This window comes from Phyllostomus discolor, chromosome 10, assembly GCF_004126475.2.
Source record: "Phyllostomus discolor isolate MPI-MPIP mPhyDis1 chromosome 10, mPhyDis1.pri.v3, whole genome shotgun sequence".
NCBI lineage: Eukaryota > Metazoa > Chordata > Mammalia > Chiroptera > Phyllostomidae > Phyllostomus > Phyllostomus discolor.
Genome location: NC_040912.2, coordinates 33,354,015 through 33,368,503, shown reverse-complemented (window position 1 = coordinate 33,368,503; position 14,489 = coordinate 33,354,015).

The following is a 14,489-nucleotide window of genomic DNA, read 5'->3' as shown; positions in this document are numbered from 1 at the left end:
TTGCAGTAGTTTCTTCATTTCTGCAACTAGGTTGATAATCACATGTGTTTAACAGGTTGGTTATAAGATTAAAGGATACGTGTTGGGACCCTAGAATTGTGCTTAGCTGTAACTATCTTGCCTGGCTTTCACATAGACGTGTGTGTACATCTAGTTTTTCACACACACAAAATGCTATCACAATGTCTATTAATTGTGTGAATTTATTTTTCCACAATCAACATTTCACATTTTCTGATTTCCATAAAAATCATCATTTTACAAGCTCTGACTGGCGTAGCTCAGTGGATTGAGTGCAGGCTGCGAACCAAGTGTTGCAGGTTCGATTCCCAGTCAGGGTACATGCTTGGGTTACAGGCCATGACCCCCAGCAACCGCACATTGATGTTTCTCTCTCTCTCTCTCTTTCTCCCTCCCTTCCCTCTCTAAAAATAAAAAAAAAAAAAATTTAAAAATCTTAAAAAAAATTATCATCTTACTAAAATTGTATCAAACATACTTTTCATCTGTAAACTCAAAGGAGAGCTGATTAGATTTCACACTCCATTCAACAATTCTGTCACTTTAGTGGTTATTCATTTCCCCCCTAGGGATCCAAAGGATTGTCACTATACAGCAGCTTCTTTCAGAATTGTCTTTGACATAATCCCAATAGCACCAGGATGTTTGAGATGTTGAGGTCACAACTGTCCTGTCAGTGCCAGGCCATGGACAACAGGTGAGGTACTCAGCAGTCAGGACTGGTGGCAAGAAAGCCAGCATTGGGGGAAGGGAACAGAAAGACAAGGAAAGGCTGTCCTCCAGGAGGCTGAGGGCAGTGGTTGAGTTAAAGACCGACTATCCAAGCAGAATCGGAATTGAAGTGTGAGCGTGGGGGCTGATGACACTGGGAATCCATGTGCTCAGGGGAGCCTGGCAGAGTAGCAGGAACAGGTAAATCTCAGAGGCCTAAGAAAGGCATCAGGGCTCAGGGACTCAGTAAGCAGGGGGCCAGAATCCAGGCTGGGAAAGTAGACTGTGAAAATAGACACAAACAACAGCTAAAACTTCCCCCTCCTGATGCTGGGCCAAAATTCTGCTTCATTTCGGGACATTTCTAGAAAGGCAAGAACTAAACCCTAGACTGTGTGACCTGAGGGTGGCCAAAGAAATGGCCACCCTTAGTTGGACTGGAAAGAGGAGGAGTCAGGTCCTGACAGCAGGACACTTAGAGCATGTGACCAGAGATGGCCCGCAGGCTGACCTTCAGGGTCCCCAAGCAGCTGTAACTATTATGAATCTCAGTGATTGATCAATTTTACTGAATGACCATAATGTGAATCTCTCATAAGACAAAAGTAAACTTTATTGAAACAGCACTCCATTGGGGATGTTTTTACTGTTTTTGAGCACCAAATCTGTTCCATACTAGTAAGAAGTGTGCTGTTCTCCCTATCCAGGAAGTGATTTAGGAAAATGAGTCTTTAATAATAAGGTTTAGTGAAATGAAAAACAAAAATTACTTGTGGATCTTGACAGTAACCATACTGGGAAAAGAGAAAATTTCGCATTTTAAAGTGTGACAACTTGAATATAGGATTGTGCTAACCAATTACAAAGAGTTCTGACAGATGAAAGGGGGAAATATCCTTGGCCTAGATCAGGGTATCCAACCTTTTGGCATCTCTGGACCACACTGGAAAAACAGTCTTTCATATTAAATACACAAACACTAATGAAACCTGAGGAGCTAAAAGAGGTTTTATGTAAATTTACAATTTTCCATTGGGCCCCATTCATAGCCATCCTGGGCCACATGCAGCACGCAGGCCTCAGGTCGGACACCCCCAAACCAGTCACATTCTTCTCTGGATTTGGAGGCTCTGGGCTATGTTTGGGGAACATGGTCAGTGGTTGCTCCGTGGCACATTCCCCACTCCCACCCCAGTGTCTGGTAACGATGCCTCCCGGAGGTGAAGGGCACACACAGCCCGCACAGGCAAACACGGGGCCCTGCTGCTCAGTTTCCTCTTCAGAGTTTGTTCCACAGTCATCCAAACTACACTTGGCTCCTTCAGTAATTACATTGATATTCGCAGTCTGCAGTTTTGCGGTTGTTCAAAGACAAATTTAAGGACAGACTTTTCCAGCTGGTTTCTATGGCAGCTTTGATCCCTTCGACGTTCTCTTAAAAATTCTGTCTTGTAGACAGGATGTCTGCCATACCGTCAGTAAGTTTCCTCGGTGTAGTTTAGCTTCTTTACTATAAAGAAATAACTTTATTTTATTTCCTTAAGCAAAGAGTATCACTTTCCAATTAGTCTTAGCTAAATCTGTATTCTGGCACGAAACTTTTTCTTTTAATCCTCACCCAAGGACATTTTTTTTCCATTGTCTTTAGAGAGAGAAGAAGGGAGGGAGAGAAATATTGATGTGAGAGGGAAGCATTGATTGGTTGCCTCCTGTACATGCCTAGACCAGGGTTGAACACACAACCTAGGTATGTGCCCTGACTGGTAATCAAACCTGCAACCTTTTGGTTATGTGACAATGTTCCAACCAACTGAGCCACACCAGCCAGGGCCTGATATGCAACTGCTTGATACTATTAGATGAATATTGACATTGCTGTTTATTAATATTATATTCAATACTTATAGACTACATATTGTTTTGTAACTTATATTGCATACTACAATTACATGGTGATATTAAAATGAATAAGAAGTGGTCTCTCTCCTAAAGTTGTTTACAGTCTTGTAAGCAAGGAGGACAGGGGCACAGAAAATTAAAATTCAATGTAAGTTCCTTAAGGAGAATGTAATTTCAGTGGCTCATAAAGGACAAGTCCTCCTATTTTTTGTGCTCTGTTTCTAGTATTTATTATACTTTGCCACTTAGTGATTAAATAACTGCTATTCCTGCTTATTAATGAAAGGGCTATATTAGCCTGGCATGTGATGACAACTCCTATTGATTGGTTGAAACTGAGAAAGATTCCAAAAGAAAGACAGTTCAATTTCAGCCTTGAAAGATAAGGTACTGGTGGACAGAGAAGACACAAAAACATTCCTGCCACAGTGTGAGCAAAGCCATACGTACGTGCATGTTCTCTCTGCCTGATGTTCTCCTTCCCCCAGATGCCGTGCCTCATCCTCACATTAATCAGGTGTCAAAAGTCATCCTACTGGAGACTCCTGCCCTGATGACCTTTTCTGAGGAAGCTCTCTCTTCATCACTCTCTTCTTGTCTCTTTAAAAATTGTACTACTTAGCTCTGTGTATATTTACCCTATTTTTTTAGTGTCTGTGTATCCTGATTTAAATATGAGCCCCACAGGACAGAGGAAGTAGTGTCTGTTTTGTCTGCTTTGGAAGCCTCGGATTCAAGGACAGTGCGGAATACAGAGGAGATATTTAACAGGGTTGTGGTTGTGGTTGCTTTGGAGGCAGTGTGGGAGGCAGGAAGGAAGAAAATACAGTGGACCCTTGAACAACGTAGTTTTGAACTGCACAGGTCCATTTATACTTGGATTTTTTTTTCCACAAATACTGTAACTGTACTTTCCCTTTTGTGTGATTTTAATGTTTCCTTTCCTCTAGCATACCTTATTGAAAGAACACAATATATAATATACATAACATACAAAATACATATTATTCAACAATTCACGTTATTGGGAAAGTGGCCAACAGAAGACTGTTAGCAGTTCTGTGCAGATTCCAACTGCGGCGTCAGGTGGGGGGATATAGTCAAGCCACTAACCCCGACATTGTTCAAGGGTTCACTGTATGACAGATTGGGAGGCATGATTATTAAGGATAGCTTGAATTAAGTGGTTTTCTCTCCCTGGTTCAGCTCAATGGCAAACTAGCCGACACTCAGTCGCCATATCCTCCACTCAGGAGATTCCCGGGTCACTGCCCCATAGAATTCCTCTCTGCTCCCACCCTTCCCTTAAAGAACAGGAACTTCATTTTTTATTAAATTGCCAATCCCAGTGGATTAGCAAATTTAGTCATCTCCAGGCATCCTTTTGTACTGGCAGAGGGATGATCTTTGCAATAGAAATGGAAATGTACATGATTCTGGTTGTCTGAATGAATGCCACCACGTGAGGCTGCCTTCTGTGCTACCTGAAAATGCGACTTTGCAGTTTCATGACCTGTGTGTATAATCAGTAGTTCTGATAAGCTTGGTCTTCCTTACTGCTCTTCCCTTCAATGGTCACATCTTTATTGTCCTTCCTAGGTATGACTTTCAGCAGAGCACATTTTACACCTCATTTCCCCCACATTTGCTCAAGCACAGGTGATGATTTCATTGCCTTGCGGCGTATCAGAGTTCTGAACCCAGTCATGTGCTGCTTTGTTAAATATTAGTAAAATAATGCCAATCTTTACCTGGACTATTTGTCAGTTATTTTACTTAAGACACAGTTTTAACACATGCTACTCCATCTTGAAACATTACTGATGAATTATTTTGTACGCTGAAGTTCAGTCTCACATGTTACCCAACTTCTGTAGTTATCAAAATAAGCTATAAAGAACTAGTTCTTTCTTGACATTCAATGTTATTCTATATTAGTTACAGGCACACAGCATAGTGGTTGGACTGTCACAAAATTTTAAAAAGTGATTTCCCAATATTACAGATACCCACTTGGAACCATACATAGTAATGACTATACTCCCTATTTTGTATTTTACATCCTCATGACTATTTTGTAACTACCAATTTGTACTTCTTAATCCCTTCATTTTTCCTCCAGCCCCACTCCCAGCCTCCTCCCCTCTGATAACTAAGTCTGTTCTCCATATCCATGAGTCCATTCTGTTTTGTTCACTTATTTTGTTCTTTAGATTCCTTATATAAGTGAAATTACATGCTATATGCCTTTTTTCTGACTCATTTCACTTAAAATACCCTTTAGGTCCACCCATGCTGTTCAAATGGTAAGATTCCATTTTTTTCTATGTGTGAGTAATATTTCACTTTCTATGTGTGCCACAACCTTTTTATTTACTTCTTTATTGATGGACACTCGGCTTGCTTCTATATCTTGGCTATTGTAAATAATACTTTAATGAACATAGGGGCACATATATCTTTTCAAATTAGTGTTTTAGGTTTCCTCAAATGTATTTTCAGGATCTTTCCTTCTGAAGATATGGTATATCATTCGTAATATCAAGGTGTAGTTGTTTTAAAATATATTTTAATACGCTTTTCAAATTAAAAGAGAAAAACAGTGCCAAGAGTTAGACATGGTTTAGGAGTGTGGCAAGGTGTAAGGGCTGGTAAACAGAAATTTCAGACACAGCATGCATTCCTCCTGTGCTTTTTTTGCGGAATCAAATTCCTGTGTCTGTGCATCTGATTGGATGGTAGTGGAAACATCACTTTGTTCCTCACACGCTCAATGGAACATAAGCTGTAGGCTCATAGTTTCAGGCTATAGCTACTGAAAACAGCCCTGAGAAGTTAAGGAATTTGCCAAAATCAGATATTTAACTGGAGACAATGTTATAAACCAGAAGTCTTGTAACTTCAGCAAAGCAATCCCACACCCATGTCACTCATGGTTAATAAATTTATATATATCAGTGACTAAATAAACCAGTGAATCTAGACTCATTCCACAAGTCAGTTAATTTTCAGCATGGGCTTTTGTAGATGTCACAAGCATGGCATACAAAAATTTCTTTGGCCACAAGAAATTTAATACCAAATGTATGACAGAGATCTAGTGGCTTAAAAATAAGTCTAGACCATACATCATGAAGTAACTGCTTAAATACAAGACCGATAAACTTATCAACTATTCCAAGTTTCTTGATCAATAAGGAGAGAGCACTTTTATCCAGTTATTTATTGATGAGTCAATTTAATAACTTTAACCACATACAATCCATTTTGTCATACTGCTTATTCAAGTAGAATTCCCCCAACTACACTAAAACCCTGAGTGGAGAAATAGCTTCAGGTTTAGAACAGCCAGAACACATTACTTACTATACATTTTATGATGTACTTTTATACTTTCAGGATATAAAAAAACCTAAAGGATAGAAACTTGACTCCCCGGATATGTCGAGAGAAGCATCATTATATTCCTGCCCTTAGCCTTTGCTCGCATCTGGAAGAGCCCTTTGCTGTGTCCCTCTACCCTCTAGCTCTAGAACACATCAATTTTGATATGATTGCACATACTGGTTTAAAGAAGTCAGAAGTTAGTAGGATTCAAGGAAATCAGAAACAGTGTTGTATCTAGGGTGATGCATACTTCTGGAGTTAGAAAAATAAGTGTTCAAACCACATCACATCTCTTTTACTTATTGTGTCAAAGATCTTAGGCCAGTTACTTAATCTCTTTGAGATGCAATGTGTTCCAATGCAATGGAGATACATTGTTTTGAGGACTAAATTAGCAATTTCTGTATGTTTCCAGAGTACTGTGAGGTTCAGTACCATAACCACCAGCAACTTGAGGCTACTGAGCATGTTAAATGTGACTAGTCTGAATAATTATATGCTGTAAATATTATAAATAGTTGAAGACTTTTATAATTTTATAATCATTGCAGGTTGAAATAATATTTTAGATACATAGGGTTAAATAAAAGATAAATTTATAATTTATTTACTTTATTAATGTCTCTACTAGAAAATTGAAAATTTTAAATATTTCTATTGCACAGCATTGCCCTATATACATATTTTGCCCTTTTTTCTCCTAAAATCACCTTTAAAAGGAAGAGTTTTATCTCATTGTTTCAGTATCTAGTGAAAATTCTGACATGAATATATATAAAGTTTACATTGAGTAAAATAGTTACTCTAATCAGAAGTGCTAGTTTCCTCAAGAAGCATCAGGCAAGTGTAAACAACCTTTCTTGGTTTCCTTCCCCATTTATTAGTTAGAATTCCAAGTAATATTTGTTTGGGTCTCAGTGCTTCATAGATTAAAGGAGCTATTATGAGCAAAGTTGAAAAGATACTGAACTAAATGAAAGTTAAAATGTAACTTCAAATTTGAAGAATGTATTTTAATCAGTGCCTAGAATAATGTGTATAGCATTACATAGAAAAAGCTTCTAAAATAATTATGTAATCTCCCATATTAAAAACTAATAAGAAAGAAGAGCAAAATAAATAGAAATTAAATAGAAAATGGGGATAATTTAAATGAACATATTAGTAGAATAAAAGCAAAAATAAAAGTGAATGTACCCAAAATTTTATTTTTTAAAAATCAGGAGCCTGATAAACCCCTACTCTGCGTCAGGGAAGAAGATCCTGCAGGTCCTATGCATGTTAAAGTTGTGATAGGACTAACACAAATGAACAACTGTCACTAAATTCAACCACATAGGTGAAATTTTAAAATTCCAAACTATCAATGCACTAAATAAAACAGATACCCCGAATCATTTATATCTATTTACTTAATTGAATTGTAGCTTAACACTTTCCACAAAGAAAAGTTCAAACCTATCTGGTTCCAATGATTAATTGTGTCAAAGAAGAAAAAATATCAATTCCATGCATACTTTTCCAAAATAAGAAGAGGAAATAAGTTAGGTGATGGGCCTGTTAATTATTTTGATGGGGGAGAATCTTTACACAATGTATAAATAGATCAAATTATCATGTACATTTTAAATACCTATATTTTATGTGTTAATTATACCTCAAGAAAACTGGAAAAATTAAAAGTATATATCAATGCCCTTTATAAGCATAGAAACAAAATTCCTTAAGAAAACTTCAGCAAGTTGAATCTAGAAATACATAAAAAATGTAATATCTGATGACCAAGCCTCCAGTTAAAAGACTTTTGACAAACATGCGGCTCCAGGATTTCAGGTTAGCTTAACATTACAAAAATTTAGTATAATTTACAATGTTAATAGAGTATAAAAGCAAAACCATAAACTTATCTTAATAGATACAAAAATATTTTGTCAAAGTCCAGCACTCAGCTGAAGATAAATAACACATACATACTATAATTTGTGGCAAGATAGCTACAAGTTATTGTACTTAATGTTAAAAGACTAAGTATTTTCACCCAGAATAAAAACCAAACACCAAGTATACTCTCAACACTTTTATTCAGTGTTGTATTGGAGACCCTAGCCAGTAAGATAAGGGAAAAAAAAAAAACCCATACATATCATGCAGGTGGAAAAGAAACAGAAAAATTGTGTTTATTCATAAATAACATAATTCTAAGGAATCCATAGAGAAACAAAGTCAAAATAAGTCAGTTAAGTAAAAATTTATACATGACTTGAACAGAGACTTAACTAAAGATAACATATACATTGCTCTAAAAAACACACAAAAAGAGCTCAGCATTATGAGTCATCAGATGCATATGCAAAGCACAATAATATAGCACTAGGCATTCATTAGAATAGTTAAAATAAGAAAGACTACCTACACTGCATTTTGGTGAATATGTATAGTAACAAAATCTTATACATTTTTGGTAGGAACTTAGGGAGTGCAACCACTTGGGGAAACAATTTTTGCAGTTTTTGAAAATCTTAAATGTGTATATATCACGTGACTCATCAATCCTACTCACAGACATTTACCAAAGAGAAACAAAAGGCATATAGAGTGGTATCTGGGTACTCACTGTTAATTCATTCTGGAACTCGTGACGCGTGCCAAAACCAAGGAGTACCAAAGGATGAAGCATTTTCTCTTGCAGGCAGTGTCGTGACTCATACAAGTGCTAGCAAGTGCAATGAGTCCCAAGCAAGTGCTGAGTGCTGAAACATTGTTGTATCGAAATGCAACAAATACAGGGTTTAACAAGTTCTGAATCTTCTAAATACTAAGGAATAACTGTATAACTTATATATGCATACTTAGAAAAGTTTTAGTTGTTAATATTAAAAAACTTGGAATAATCAAATGTTCAACAATAATGGATAAATATGTTGATATTTACACAATGGATTATTAGTAATAAATTAGAATGAAGTACTAATACATGCAAGCACACGGATGGCTATCAAAGAACTGACCAATAGAAACCAAATATAAAAAATACTATATAAATCTATGTATATAGAATTCTAGAAAAGGCAAAACTAATCTACAGTGTCAAAAAGCACATCAGTTTTTGCCTTGGATTCAGAGTGCGTTAAGGAGTGTGGGGATGAGAGCAGATTTCACTGTAAGGATTAGGAGTAAAAATCTGTGGATCTGTTCTATATTTCACATGTAGTGGTAATTGTCAAAATTCATTGACACATACACTTGGAATGAGTACAGTTTCATGTTTGTGAATCATACTTCACTAAAATACATTTAAATAGTGAATACAAACTGGTTGCTGGGGAGGCAATAGCTGTGGATGTGCGCAGAGGCACCGAGGGAGGAAAGCATATGGCATGTGTGGAAAGCAGTGGTGAGCTCCGCTTGACTGGAGCAAAAGACAAGTTGTTGCCACACAAAGTAGAAAGTTAAATAGAGTTAGAACGTGCCTAGTCATAAATATCAGGATGAACATCCCAAATATTATTTGTGAACCAGTGACGGGACACCAATTGGTTTTGTTTGCCTTCCTTTCCCTTCCCTTCCCTTTCTGAACATTTGAAGTGACATCCTCAGACAAGTGGATAAGCAAGTCTCCAGGAAGCCATGGTGGGACCAGTGCCATGGTTTCTCCTGAAAGGGTTGGATGTCTTTGGCCTCTGATTTGCATAAGCCCCCTGACCATCAAATTGCTGTGTTCATGCTCACAATTACCATCAGCATGACTCTTAAATATGTGATTTCACACAACCAAAATGGAGGCATAGTGTTGGGTTCTAGGCATTTTGTGGGGGGAAAAAAAGGGCATTGGGTAAAATAAAATATTTTCTCAAATATGTATTTTAATCGCTATTTTTGTCTTGATTTTCAAAATAATTCTCATAAGACCTGGATAAAAATATGAAGGGTTTGTCAACTATTTTTTCCTCAAGTCTCAAGGTTAAGTTCCACTTGAGGAATTACAAGGATTCATCACATATACAGGAATATTGCAAAGGTTAAAGAATGGAGATTCTTTATAAACATATAAATCTGTAAAGTTCAATATTAGGTAAAATAGTGTTATTCTCTCCAGATGGCTAATTTGCATGGCCTCATTTAACACTTGACTTTTCCACACTCATTTGCTTATTGTAAAGACTGTTATAAGAAATATATTACCTCAAATTTTGAGAGAAAAATTACCCTGCAAAAATCTGGCTGCCAGATTTGAACCTTGCTATTCATGTTTTTAAAATAAAGGGGAAACGAGGTTTAAAGGATTTGGGGCTTTGAAAAGACATGGCTGCTTCTGCAGCCTACAGCAAATTAGTCTCCTTTGGCATTAACAAGATTTTAAAGTTTCCCATAGACACTTCAATATAAAATTTTACAGGAAAAGGGTGAAGTCAAAATTCTAATCAAGTTCTCAGTATTAGTGTCAATTAACAAACTGCTATGTGTAATAAAACTTGTTCAAAGGTTTTATAAGACTTAAATTATAGGAATATGTTGATACATTGATATGATATTGAATTATAACAGTATATCAGTACAACTCATTTATTTTAATGTCTCATCAATACCGGTATTTCCTATTTGTGTGTGGCACACCTGATGATTATTTCTTCTTAATTATTATCTTATCACATTCTTATAATCCCATATATACCACTCATAATTGAGAACTGAACTTCATTAAAAAACTCAGAAGCATTGTCTGAGGTAGATATGAAGAAATGTCTAGACTGGGTCACTTCCATTCCCTCCTTCTTTGGTCTTTGTTCAGCATTGTGGTAAATTTGCACAATCATTCCATAGTTATCACTGTTGCTTTCTCCTAGCCAACTAAATTAAAAAAAAAAAAAGGGATAGGACAAAAAGCTTAACACTTAAAAATTGTAGAAATTCACAAACAAAAGACATTTGGCAGAGGGGATCTCCTTCTATTTGGTCACTATTCAGACTGAAGCCTGAGAGACTGAGACTGAGATGTGAATCCTGTGTCTCCAACTCAGTGTTGCTGGGGAGAGTTTTATTCTTGACCTCAGTTTTGTCACCTACACAATGAAAAAGGCCTAGCTATGCATGATACCATTTCGTGAGGATAAAAATTCAATTAGAGCACTTTGTAAAGTTTTAAACCAAATTAAACATACTAACAACATCAACAAAAAGGCAAAATATGTGGAGACTTGAATTTAAGTCCTGACTCCAGAATGTGTTAATTATGAGCTGGGCACGCTTTGCAAATTTCTCTAAGCCTCAATTTCATGATCACTAAATTGATAATAATCTCTATTTCATAGAGTAACTCTGAGGATTAAGTGATAATCTATTTACACACAAAGTGGCTGGGTTTTCCTCAGCCACTTCTAAATGTTGAGAGCAATTCTACATGTTGAACACCAGCCCCACAGATGAAGTGGCTCCTGCATCTATGGTTCAGAAAAAATGCAAGCTCTTCAAACATAAGGCATAAAATACAAAGTTCTTTGAACTTTTCTAATAACTACTTTCTCCAGACTTTTCTTCCTCTTCTTCTCCCCCTCCTCCTCTTCCTCTCCTTCTTCTTTTCCTCCTCCTTTCTTTTTTTCCTTCTTTGCTTTCTTCTCCTTTTTCTCCTTCTCTCCTTTATTTTGTCAGAATTAATGCTTTTCAATAATCAGGCTGGTGTTTTTCTCTATAATATTTCATAATAAATGCTACCTGAGTATGCTAAGGGGCCAGTCTGCCGATACTTAATTATGCACTCCCCTCTACACTTCTTAAACAATACTTCCAGTATTGTATTGTTTAAGAAGTATACTCAGTAATTTATCTATGTCTCTAAATTTATGTTTTCCCATTTCTATTTCCTTCTGTTTCATATGCTCATGAACCTGATCTGTTTTTTCAATAGTTTAAAAATTATCATTTTCTATGCAAATTAAAGGCAATGAAGAATTCAGCAGAACACACTTTTGAAGTTCTGTTTTAATCAACTAATTTTTCAATAGATCAAATAGTTGTAGAAGTTACTGTGCTAAGATCCATAGGAATTCAGAACAGTATAGACTTCAATATACTTACAATCTAATTTTAGATTTTTAAAAATACACCTGATATATTCTGGAATCTATGTTAGAAACACTCTACTTATTTAATTCTCACGATAGTCCTCTGAAATGTACATTATTATCATAAAAAATGGGGAAACTGAGGCTTAGATTCCATGTCTTGCCCAAGGTCATAAGACCAGGAGTCATTACTGGCATTTGAATGTATCCAATTTAACTCTATACCCTTTATGCTGTTCATTGTGCATACTAATGCATGACTTGCATATGTGTTTTTAAAACACTCTATTTTGATTTGCTAAAAATTTTCAAGGATTTTCTATATTTTTTTAAAGGATATTGCTGTCTAGTTTTCAGAGAATGGTTTTGTTGGGTTTTGGTACCAAGGTAATGGCTGCTCTTATAAAATCAGTTAAGACATGTTTTCCCACTTATATGGAAAATTTGTGTGTAGTAAGTATTATTTATTTCTTCAATGTTTGGTAAAATTTACAAATAAAGCCACTTGGACCTGGAATTTTTTTGTGTGTGTAGAATGGTTTCTAACACTAACTTCAACTTTTGAATAAATAAAAAGATATTTTGGCCATGTATTTTTTTCTTGAGTGAATTTTGGTATTCTGTATCTTTGGAATTGGTCCATTATAAGTTGGCAGATTTACTGGCAAAAAGTTATTGTTATATTTTGTTATTAACCTTTCTATGTCTGAAGAATCTGAAAAATATGCCCTTCTTCCTGGTACTAGTAATTATTTTCTTTGTCTCTCCTCCCTACTTCTCTCCCTCCCACCCACATACACTCATGTATTTTGGTTACTGTGGACTAGTGTGTCAATTTTCCCAGTCTTTTTAAAGAACAGTTTTTAAACTGGTTTTTCTTTGTTCTTTTGATGTTTTACAGATCACTAGTTTTATCTCTTATCATTACCATTTCCTTTATTCTGTTCACTTAGAAGATTTTGGGTTGGCAAAAAAGCTCCTATGTTTTTTTCATAAAATAAAAGACACATATTTCATTTTCACCAATAACTATTGATTTGGATATTTTGAGTATGTCAGCAATCTCCCACAGAGCTTAACATTGACTGTTGACTGTTCTCAATTAATGTCTCAATTTGATTGCTACCAACTTCAACTGGTCTACCCAACCATGGAGCATCATCCAGTGAGACATCTGCAACACTGGAACTTCACAAACCACTTCTGACACATTTGATCACTCACAGCACCTTCTCCATACACTGCACAAATCTTTTCTTTTTGCATTTCAGTTGTGTTTTTACCTTTCTTGAAATAATAAAGCATAATATGCTAAAAATGTTGCATGTTTTCTTCCATCTTTAACATTAAGATGGCTACGCAAAAATTAACCAATTTTGATAATCTTTTAATGCACACTTAGAGCTGTCATAATACAATCTAACAAAATTGTTTTGGATGAAGTAAAAGACAAGTGCTACTAGAGCCATCTTATACACACACACTCACATGCACACACACACAAAAATGAACTTTTTGGCCAACCCAGTATTTGGATTCCTTGAACAAAAAGCAAGTCATCAACAGAAGGGAACTAATCAGGTGGCTTCATACTTCTTCAAAGCAACATTATATGCCAGAAATAAAAAAAAGGAAGTTGTGAAAATACCTGAGTGAAAACATAGGTTACTCAGTATGTTTATTTATACCCAGCAGATCATCTTTCAGGAACCAGAGGCAGTTTTATTTCCCTAGTTTTCTCAAATGGAAGTTTCTACAAATAAAAGTTCCAGTGATTTAAGCCTTTTCTTTATTTCTAATTTAAGTACTTAGTACAATTAGTTTTCTTCTAAGGACTCCATTAACTTAATTACAAAATATTGATACATGTTTTATTTTCACTTAATTCAAACTATTTTCTGTTTTCCCTTATTGTTTCTTCTTTGTCCCATTGGTTATTTAAAAGTGGTGTTAAGTTTGCACATATCTAGATATTTTCTAGATTCCTGTCTCATTGATTTCTACTTTAATTCTGTTATAATCAGAAACATACCAAGGCCTGTCTAGAAAAAGTTCAACCATTGTCAATATAATGAGAACACTTTTGCACAACATCAGTGCAACCTGGAAGCCAAGGTGAGTGGACTGGAATGCATACACGTGAACAATGACAACTTCACTGTACTAGTTAGTAGGGGTGGTAGGCACTGTGGAGTGAGCACGTGTACTGTGTGGCCATCCCATTCAAAATGAGTGGCTAGAGCAATGAATCTGCATCAAATTTGGCATTAAGTTTGAACATCCCTCTGCAGAAACTATATGGATGATACAGGAGGCTGCAGCCATGGGCAACTGCTGATTGGCAGCTTCATCATGACAATGTGCCCACTTATGCATTGAAGTTTGCTGCAGAGTTTTCTGGCAAAACATCAA